The following is an 11,353-nucleotide window of genomic DNA, read 5'->3' on the forward strand; positions in this document are numbered from 1 at the left end:
AGGGACTACCGGCAGAGATGAGTGAATTTCGCAGTGTGACTTATTATATGTAAATTCAATGATGGAGCCAGAGAAATCCCCCATTGTCATATGTTTAGCAAACCTTATCCATTATAAATATATAAACCCCAAAGCAGCCATCCCAAAGTAAACCCTTTTCCTTCTCGGCACTGTATTTATTCTTCCTATTGCTAATATATTGATTTTATGTCAGGTACGTATGGTTTATGGAATGGCATTAAAAACTGCTCCAACTGAAACTACTTGGCAGACGGCACATCCAACAGTGCAAGACTGTGCAGCACTTGCTTACTGCAGCCTTTCCAAATCAGATTGAAAAGCACACTTAATGGTATAAACGGTATACCGGTATAAACAATGTGACGGTTATTATTGTTCAATTAAGTGGTTCACGGTATCTTTAATGGTATACCGTTACATCCCTAGTTGTGACGAAATAAGAGAGACACTAGACGACATAGGTCTGCCCACAATAAGTTCTGAAGAGAGAGAGGAGTTGGATGCATCCATTACCATAGAGGAGTTAGAAGAAGTGGTGAGACAGCTGCCTACTAGTAAGACCCCAGGTGCGGATGGGTTTCCGAGTGAGTTTTATAAGGTCTATAAGGCAGAAGTGCTTCCCCTGATGTTGGATATGCTAAATGAAGCGTTTGAGATAGGACGGCTGCCAGAATCATTTAGGGAGGCGATTATAATACCGCTTCCCAAACCAAATAAGCCTGGAGATAGCTGTGGCTCCTATAGACCGCTCTCGATGCTGAACCAGGACAGCAAGATACTGACAGCCGTCCTAGCAAGCAGACTGCGCAGAGTCATTGGCAAGCTAATACACCCGGATCAGACAGGCTATGTCCCAAATAGGAACATAACTCATAATCACAGGCGACTTCATCGAGTTGTTGAATGGGGGAGCAGAAATGATGGCGAAATGGCAATAGTGTCTTTAGACGCTGTGAAGGCCTTTGACTCAGTCAAGTGGCTATGGCTGCTGGCAGCATTGGTGGGCTATGGTATGGGGCCTGGATACATAAAATGGGCAAGGATGCTATATAGTGAACCGATGGCCAGAGTCAAAACAGGAGCAGTGATTTCCGAGAGATGGCAACTGGGCAGAGGCACCAGACAAGGGTGCCCATTGTCCCCCATGCTGTACATATTAGCTTTAGAGCCTTTGGCGATATATCTCAGACAACAGTATGATACCATAGGCATCGAAGTGGGGGGGAGCGACATTTGATCTCCTTGTATGTGGATGATTTGCTGTTGTACCTGAAATACCCGGACGAGAATCTCCAGTACATCTTAGAAGTTGTGGACAGGTATGCGGGGCTGTCTGGCATAGTGGTAAACCCTCAGAAATCTATTATCTTCCCATTAGGAAGTTATAAGGGGACCCCCGCCGGGCGGTTGCCGGTGCTGCAAGCTCCTTGGGCTGTTGGTAGTTTTCGGTACCTTGGGATAGATGTGTATCATACAGTGGAGGAGGAACATATGCACAATACTGAGGCAGCCATGAAGAAAATCGAAAAGAATATTAAGTTTTGGGCAAAGTTACCTCTAGTAATGATGGGGCGGATTGCAATGCTTAAAATAGTCGTCTTGCCCAGGCTCCTGCATTATTTTGGAAACATTCCGTATTTTATACCTAAGAAGTTCTTCACCAGACTACAAGGCATGTGCAGGGATTTTCTGTGGCAGGGTACCAGGAATAGGGTGGCACTATGGAAGTTGCAGAACTTTTATGAGAAAGGGGGAATAAAACTGCCTAACTATGAGGCCTATTATGTAGCGAGCCAACTGCAATATGTCGCCAAATGGCTCTCAGATGAAGCGACCCCTGAATCTAGGTTGTTTAGAACAGATAGTGCCCCATTTTATTTAAAAGAAATAATTTGGTTACCTGAGACGGAAATTAAAGTGCGTCCTAAGATGATGATGTTTGGGTGGAGGATCTGGCGCCGTGCATGCCGGATGATGGGAAACCCAGTCCCATGCTCTCCACAGATACCGTTGGTTGTGTTGGCTAAGGGAGATGAACAGCTACGTAGGACAATTAGGAACCACTGGGAATCGGTGGGATTGGCAACTATGGGTGATGTGTGGTGGGGAGGGGACTATTATAAACTTTGAAGAGTTAAGGGAGGAAGTGGGGTTACATGTGGGCCAATATATTGCATATTATAAAATGGTGCAGGAAATTAAAAAAACTTGGCCAGAAACAATATTGGAAGAAGAGCCTGATGGTACCATAGACATGATATATGATATAACGGAAGGAGGGCATGAGGTTTCTAGATTGTACAATATGTTGATGTCCAGGGTTGGGAAAGAACTAACGCAACTGAGATTGGACTGGGAGGCGGAGGTGGGAGCCCCGATAGAGGATGGGATGTGGGAACGTGCCCTGGGGTACCACAAGAGGGTGTCAAGGAACGCCAGATTAAAACAGATACAGCTATATATCACGCACAGGGCATACATGAGACCCCTGAGGATGTCAAGGTTTCAAAATGCTGGTAGACAGGCATGCCCCAAATGCGACGAGGAACAGGCTGATATGGTGCATATGTTCTGGTCCTGCCCAGTGATTGAGCGCTTCTGGAGTGAAGTAGCGGGGAAACTAGCAGCAAAGGGGGGTCACTATTGTCGTAGACTCAGCCTGAGCTTGCTTACTGGGGGCTACCCCAGATCGCAAAAACTTAAGCATGTTAATAAATTGAAGGATTTAGCATATGCGCTTGCAAAAAAGAATATTGCCATGGGCTGGAAGGTTTCTCATAGGCCACGGGTGGAGATGTGGTGGAAAGAGTTGCAGAAGTGGGCGGAGGCGGAAACCATGGTATGGCAGGAAGCAAGTAATATAGGGGGAGAAGAAGAGGTGGGAACCCTGACGGCATGGAAATCGCTGGTAGCGGAATTGTTTGGAACAATACAAAATCTGACGGAATCCACTGGAAACGAGACTCCACCACATGGTGCGGATACAGACTGAGTGGAACAATAGGCTCGTAGGGGTGAGTGGGATAAGGGGAGCAGTGACCAATATTTTGTTATAAACAATGTGAAATTGTATTGCTTTTTGCACTGCGTGTTTGTTGATATTTGTTTTGTTTTATTGAATAAAATTGTTTAAAAAAATAAAAATTAAAAAATTAAAAAACCTAGCACCTCTAACAAACGTGTTGTCTGTTTTGCTTGTTCTATCAACCTCTGTTTGTCCTGTCCCATCAGGCAAAAATCATCTAGGTAAATTATTAACCTGATATCTGGCGCTCTGAGATGAGCTACCACTACTCTCATCAACTTCGTGAATGCCCAAGGGGCCGATGCCAGGCTGAATGGTAGGCAACTGAACTGCCACTTGTGCTCTCTCCACCAGAACTGCAAGACTCTCTGGTCCTCTTGTGCCAACTGAAATCGTCAGATACGTGTCTTTGAGGTCTATCCTGACCAACCAGTCCTCTCTCTGCAAAACAACCCTGAGCAGATGAATGCTCTCCATCTTGAAATGCCTGTATACCAGAAATTCGTTCAGGTTCCTCAGATTGATCACAGGCCTGTGTTTCTTCTTGCCGTTTACCAGGAACATGTTGCTCTCAAAACCTTGCCCGGGATCCAGCATCTTTTCGATCGCTCCTTTATTCTCTAACTCTGCGATCTCTCTGTTAACAGATCTTCCTCCTCTCCTGATAATCTTATGGGCCTTGGTTCTATGCTCTGCAATGGATCCAGCCAAAACTCTAGCTTGAACCCTCAGGCCATGTCTCCGAACCATGCATCTCCTGACAACTCCGACCATTTCACTGAATACTGAGCTGTTCTCCCCAATACCAGAGGGGTCCCCCTTGTTCTCTTGTGTGTGAGAGTTTTTGTATTGTTGCTCACCTGTGTCGACCTGTTGGCCTCTGTTGTTTTCACTCCAGCCTCTACCCCTGACCCTTCCTCTCGATTGATATAAGGGGTTGGGTCGGCATGCCTGCTGGTTCTTCCACTCTCCTCTATTTCCGGCGTAGGGCCTGAAGGACGACGAATGGCTGGCTGAGTGGCCCCTACCTCTGCCAGGCCTGCCGAAAACCTTACTGCCGAACACCCTCTTGAGCGAGGCCTATGCCTTGTCTATCGCTGCATAGGTGCTGGCGAATTTCGCCATCTCCTTGATAAAGGTGTCCCCAAACAGCTTCCCTTTACTGTTGGCGGTAGACTCTGCCATTGAAAGGGGCCCCTAGGGGACCCTGACGTCTATGGAAACAAGGCGGATCACCACACACGATAGAGACGCCAGACACAAGGTTCTATTCCCAAAGCTAGGGTTTTATTGCAAAGCAAAAGTCTCAGTTGGCCAACTCGGTCTCACGCCCCGCGACGTGTATCTCTATACCTCGAGGGACGCAAGAGAGTGAATTACGTACATCAGTTACATATATACAAAATGCATATCAAACAATCAGCTATGTCATGTTTAACACCCCCCCTTTATTGGGTTTCTTTGAACTTGGTGTGATGATGGACATCTCCGACCACTATGACACCTTTAAACATCTATTCTAGTAACAATTTGCAATTTGTGAGTGCGTAGGCATCTTTCCGTTACAGAATAGAACACAGCACTTCTGTTCTTGGAAGCGAACTACATACGAGGGGTAGTTGTATTCCGGACCTTGCTATCTATCAGGTGCTATTCGCGTCCTGGGAGCCGACATGCTCTTAGCGGGCTCAGCAAAGGGGGGCGTTAGAAAAGCATAATTCAAGCCTTTAGCGGTATTATTCTAACATATTCTACCATATAACGAGACTGGCTGGCAGCTGTGAAATGATTAAATGCCCTGCAGCTCTGCTTCAAGGCTACATTAAGGAGGGAGCCGGGCATTCTTCCTGGTGCGGCCTATGTTTGTGTTTCAGCGAACTCTTGTTATCCTCTCGGCCCTGTGGCCTTGTCCTTTTCACATACAGACAACAATGTTCCACAGTCAAGCAGTGTAAGCGGAAAATATACTGCGAAGCAATAGGAACAGAAAGCAATGAGCAATGGTTAGAAAACAAAATGGCGATTCTTGTTACATCAAAATGGCCGTTCATTGGCAAACTCGAAAACCTATATTCTGTGTATCGTGCATGAGACGGTTGGTCCACGGCCACCAAAATGCGTTTGCCGTCTCAAAGTAGAGGTATCCGTATTTCTGAACTGACACCATGGCTAACTCTCCCACCTTAGGGTCGATCTTAACAAGGATGGACCTCCTTCTTTCTGTCATAAGCGGTTTGGGCAGGATTGGGGCCCATCTCAGGCAAATCCGACTTCCTGCCAGACTGGCTCTCCTTCTCTCAGGGCCCCAGGGGTTTCCCGCCTTTGTGGAAGAGAATCAAGGACAACCCCCGCCCCCGGGTTCCCTGCCCAAGCGACACGGCAAACACAGTAGATCAAAGAAAAAAGATGCCATGTTCCGCAAACCGTGCTCCGCACGGCGACATAGCCTCTGACCTGGAGGAAGAGCAAAAGTGTACCAAGGAGAGTGGCACTTCCGGCTATACCGGAGATGAGGAGTCTGCGGTTTCGTATTTCTCCTCAGATACGGATAGAGTGCAGAGAAAAGCCACAGGCAAATTTAAGAGGGACAGAAGTCCATTGGAACATTCTAAAAGAGAGTTTGACCCTGATCTGCTAGTACACCCAAGGTCAGCAGAATGGGAGCCACCAAAGAAAGTGGCCGCCTACTTCAGTAAGTGACTGAAGACACTGCTGTCAAAGGAGACTCATAGTAAATTCAGGGCTGATTGTCCTAGGCCCTTGCTTCCGGACAAGGGGGCAGAAACATTGATTATCGATTTGAAGATGCAGATTATCATGGCAAAGTACACTAAAGACATCCCAAAAGGCAAACACAGGTCATGGTCCTCGTGTCAGGATAAATAACTTTATGCCTTAGGTAGGGTAACCAGATGTCCTGGTTTTCCCGGCTACGGTCCCTTTTTTTGTCGGGACCCAATTTAGAAATCCTGAAATCGGGTCCCGTGCAACTCGTTTAGCGCGAATGGGGCGTGAAATGCTTTTCACGCTCCCATTTCCTCCCCGTGCCCCTCCCCGGTGCTCTCCTACAATGAGAGTAGTGTGCATGTTAGCACACCGGCTCTGTAGCCCCCCCGCAACAAACCAGCAACATAGAATTAGGTTGTGTATTTACTTTAGTCCTACTTCTATTTCAATAGCCCGTCTGGGTTAAAAAAAAAGAAATCTGCTCGCCCTAGCCTTAGGGCCACTGGCTAAGATTATGGAGATGGCGTAGGAGGCCAAGTGAATGAAGAGTGAAGTGGACCCACAGGCCTTAGCAGGTTTGGCACTGAGAGCAGCATGCTTAAATGTGAACGCCAACTACGCTCTGGCAGGCGAGAGACGCTGATCAATCCTGGTGAAGATCGACCCAAAATTAGGGTAATTAACATCCTCAGAGGTGGTCACCTCAGCGAAAGGATGCATTTATTCAGAGATGCTTTTATCAAAGATGTTACAAAATTCATGCAAACCTTCGCCGCTTTGGTTAAAGCACAGGTATCCCTATGAATAGTCTTTGCCCCTAGAGTTTTTTGCTTGGCCGGCAGAGGAGGAGGGTGTTCCACCAGCCGTGCAGGAGGAAGAACCTCATACAGAGGATCCTGGTGTACACAGTATAACAGAAGACTGAACCCCTTCTTCCCCACCAGGGGGAGAGGCAGAGGCCATGGTTGGAGAGGTGCCAATGGAGCTCAGAGCAATGACGCAGGTGAGAGCGCAAGCCCCGGAAGCAAACACCGGCGGCGCGCTACCAGCAATAAGCGTCAGGTTTTCCACAAGCTTGAAAGCATGGCAAGAGATCACCAGGGATGCCTGGGTATTGACGAAAGCTCAGGGTTTCCAATTCGATTTTTACGCAGAGCCCGAACAGACAGAGCTCCCCAGGCCATTGATACTCTCCAGGCAAGAATAAGATCTTAGAAATATATCAAAGCTTCTAAAATCAGAAGCCATCAGACAGGTCGTCTATGAAGCAGAAGGTTTTGTGAGCAACCTCTTCTTGGTGAAGAGGAAAGAGAAAGTAATGCTGGTCATAAATCTCAGAACACTCAATGGTTTTCTTGTTTACTGGCATTTAAAGATGGAGGGCATCCACCTGTTGCAGGATATTCTGCAAGCAGGAGACTGGCTAACATGCATAGACCTGTGAGACACATATCTAGCGATCCATGTTCATGAGCCCCACCAGCATTTCCTCCAGTTTCTTTGGAACAGGCAGAGATGGCAGTTCACGTGTCTCCCATTTGGACTGTCCTTACGCCTTGGTGTTTCACCAAGGTATTAAAGCCTGTGGTGACAGAGTTGCGTCAGCGTGGATTGAGGCTGATAGTCTATTAAGACGACATCTAGATTATGGCGCAAGACAATCAACTGCTGCGAGAACAGGTGGCAGAGACAACACAACTACTGGAGCGGTTGGGGTTCTTAGTGAATTGGGAGGAATCTCACATAATTTCCACCCAAAAGATGGAATTTCTGGGGTGTATCATTGATTCAGTGCACGAGACACTGCGCTTCCTGTTATCAAAGATAAATGATATCAGAAAGGAGATCAAGGTGATTCACAGCAAAGGTCCAGTGTCTCTAAGGGATAGAAGGAAGGCTTTCGTCCTCCATCCAAGCAATTTTCTCTGGTTCTCTTCACTACAGAGCACTGCAATGGCTAAAAACACAACACCTGCAGCAAGGCATCATTGCCGAGCGAGGCCCGCAGCAACCGCAGCTTCTGAAACGAGAAAATAAACAGTAAGAGACTGAATTTAGCTGTCAAAACCCATCCGAGTTCCCCATTCAGCACAACCTTACCTGAACAGATGATCAGCCGCTCCACTCACTTCTTGTGCAGTGGTCGACCTAACCAAAGGTATCCTACGAGACCTGCATCTTTGGAAAGGAATATAAAGAGACATGCTAGAGCGCACCGTGCCACCCGACAAGAACAAACAGCACGAACCACGCTGCACTCTGCGCTGCAAGCATCTGCAGGGATGGCACTGAGCTGTACGAAGACTCCATACCTTCAGCATCCAGTGCGTCACAGCTGGCCTGGACCACTACTCACAGTGAAGCAATAGGAGTCGGATGCTTGCCTGATATCTCCAGCCTGTCCTCTTCATCCAAATATGGTGTACACAACTGCCTGTGCGCCAGCCAGACTATCTAAGGGGAGCACAAGGGCAAGGTGGGGGGAAAGCTGGGGGACACATACTGAATATCTGCACTTACTTATCTCTAGGTCTTTAACCAACCCCCCCTCGCACATCTTACCAGAGGTTCCAACTTCTACTGGGTCCCTCCCAACCTCACTGCTCCCTGGGTGTTGGTCCTTCAGCAGACCAGTGGGGGGAAGGAGTGGCTTGGGCATTAAGCGTAGCAGAGTTATCCTGTGGGGGCAACACTTCGGAACAGTCTGGACCAGGCACTTCTGCAGGGCACCAGAGGTAAGCAGTACAGCGGGGTGATCTCGACCAGGGGATGCTGGTCGCCCACGCAGAACAGACTGCATATCAATTGTCTGGAGCTGTTGGCGGGGACCCTCACAATCAGGAGCCTGACACACTGTTGTATTCTCTTGAAGATGGACAAGGTCTCAGCCATACAGTATATCAACCTGCTGGGCGGAATGAAATACAAGATGTCAGCAGAGATAGCCAAAGTGTTCTGGCACCTCTGACTAGCTAGACAAATCAGTGTGACAGCGGAATACCTATCCGGTTTGGCAAATCAGGTAGCAGACTAGAACTCCCGGTACCTCAAGGATTCCAGTGATTGGCAGCTGGATAGGACGTGTTTTCGCAACCTGACAGGAGGCCTGACCCAGAATTGGCTGACACGGATACATTCCTATAGGAATGGGGGCCAAGTCTAGTGTACGCCTTTCGCGATGATAGTGAGGACTCTGGCGCATGTGAGGAGGCAGAGGCTGAGGCCTCTTGGAAGAGTCAAGCGTGGTTCACAGACCTCCTGTCATGCGACAATCTGTTATTGTTACCCAGTTGGCCGGAGATTCTTCGGGACCCGGGATTAGTACTCACAGGAACCCTCTAAAGGGATCCTTGAAAAAGCCAGGCCTATCGGGATATAACGACTGGCTCATTGGAGAATCCTGGGCACCAAAGACGACTAAGTGCTACCGGACAGCATGGGCAAAATGCCATAGTTGGTGTCTGGCTAGGACCGTCCATCCCACTTCAGCGGATGTGATTCACATAGTAAATATTTTGGCAGCCCTAGCCGCACAAGGGAAAAGATTCAGGACTGTGAATACTTCCAGATCAGCCATCTCAGCGGGACACAAGCACGCCTCCACATTGTGTATAGACGCATTAGGCACATTATGAATACCCAATGAATAAAATTTTGCGGAGCATGCTCTGGTCTCGAGGCTACTCAAAGTAGTAAAGGCCATTCAACCTCTCAAACCGAAGTATACACGTTTGTGGGACGTGTATATAGAATTGCAGTTCTTTGCAGAGATGGCCAGATAACCATGAACTGACCAGGAAGGAGCTCTCTGCTAAGTTGCCCATGCTTCTTTGTTAAGTAGCATGCAGGAGAGTACCAGACATAGGAGCATTGGATGTAGATAGAAAGTCATTTGCCTCAGAAGGAGTGACTTTCCATGTGAGAAAAAGGACTAGGAACGCTATCACCTCTGTGTCATTCCCAAGCTTCCCTGTGCAGCCTAAGTTGTGTAAGTTTCCTATAGGAATGGGGGCCAAGTCTAGTGTACGCCTTTCGCGATGATAGTGAGGACTCTGGCGCATGTGAGGAGGCAGAGGCTGAGGCCTCTTGGAAGAGTCAAGCGTGGTTCACTGACCTCCTGTCATGCGACAATCTGTTATTGTTACCCAGTTGGCCGGAGATTCTTCGGGATCCGGGATTAGTACTCGCAGGAACCCTCTAAAGGGATCCTTGAAAAAGCCAGGCCTATCGGGATATAACGACTGGCTCATTGGAGAATCCTGGGCACCAAAGACGACTAAGTGCTACCGAACAGCATGGGCAAAATGCCATAGTTGGTGTCTGGCTAGGACCGTCCATCCCACTTCAGCGGATGTGATTCACATAGTAAATTTTTTGGCAGCCCTAGCCGACAAGGGAAAAGATTCAGGACTGTGAATACTTCCAGGTCAGCCATCTCAGCGGGACACAAGCACGCCTCCACATTGTGTATAGACGCATTAGGCACATTATGAATACCCAATGAATAAAATTTTGCGGAGCATGCTCTGGTCTCGAGGATACGCAAAGTAGTAAAGGCCATTCAACCTCTCAAACCGAAGTATACACGTTTGTGGGACGTGTATATAGAATTGCAGTTCTTTGGAGAGATGGCCAGATAACCATGAACTGACCAGGAAGGAGCTCTCTGCTAAGTTGCCCATGCTTCTTTGTTAAGTAGCATGCAGGAGAGTACCAGACATAGGAGCATTGGATGTAGATAGAAAGTCATTTGCCTCAGAAGGAGTGACTTTCCATGTGAGAAAAAGGACTAGGAATGCTATCACCTCTGTGTCATTCCCAAGCTTCCCTGTGCAGCCTAAGTTGTGTCCGGTCAAAAACCTTAAGCAGTATGAAGCGAGAAGTAACCCACTCAGGTCTGCCGGAGTGAGCCGTTTGTTCTTCACACTGCGTAAACCTTTTAAAGCAGTTTCAGTAGCCACCCTGGCTCGCTGAGTCAAGTGGGTCATGCTCCAGGCAGGGATCGACATCAAGAGATTTGGAGCGCACTCGGCACAGTGTGCCATGGCTTTGAAAGCTTTTGCCAGTGAAGCGCAGCTTCAAGACATAATGAAAGCCGCTGATTGGTCGAATTAATCAACCTTCAAGACCTTTTATTTTAAGCACGTGGAACGGGTGGCCTCGTTGGTGGTAAGTAAGGTTTGAACAAGCATAATCCGAGCCTCTGGGTCTTGACGTAGAAGTCAGATTTTCCAGACTAACGTACATGAAAGTTATCATTCTATGAAAGACATGGAGGAAAAGTATTATCCCACCCATGAAATCGCTGAGCGGTTGGAGAGGGCAGTAGACTCTTGCCAAGCGATACACAAAAGAGGTGCAAGCAACGAGGCCAAGAAGGGGGCAAGAGCAGTGCAAGTGCATGTGATTGCCCCTCCCCATGGCAGCTATCACAGTCTATTACATGTTTATTATTTCTAGGAACGAAGAAGAAGCGGACAGGATCCGGTTCGGAGCGTAGACCAGTTGAGGAAGCTGTGCCATATTCGGCAGCATCGGTCCATCTTGTTTCGACTATTTCAAGCTTCAGTTACGGCTCTC

Source organism: Ambystoma mexicanum, assembly GCF_040938575.1.
Source record: "Ambystoma mexicanum isolate Mex_15411 chromosome 12 unlocalized genomic scaffold, UKY_AmexF1_1 Mex_chr12_unloc.2, whole genome shotgun sequence".
NCBI classification, from domain to species: Eukaryota; Metazoa; Chordata; class Amphibia; order Caudata; family Ambystomatidae; genus Ambystoma; species Ambystoma mexicanum.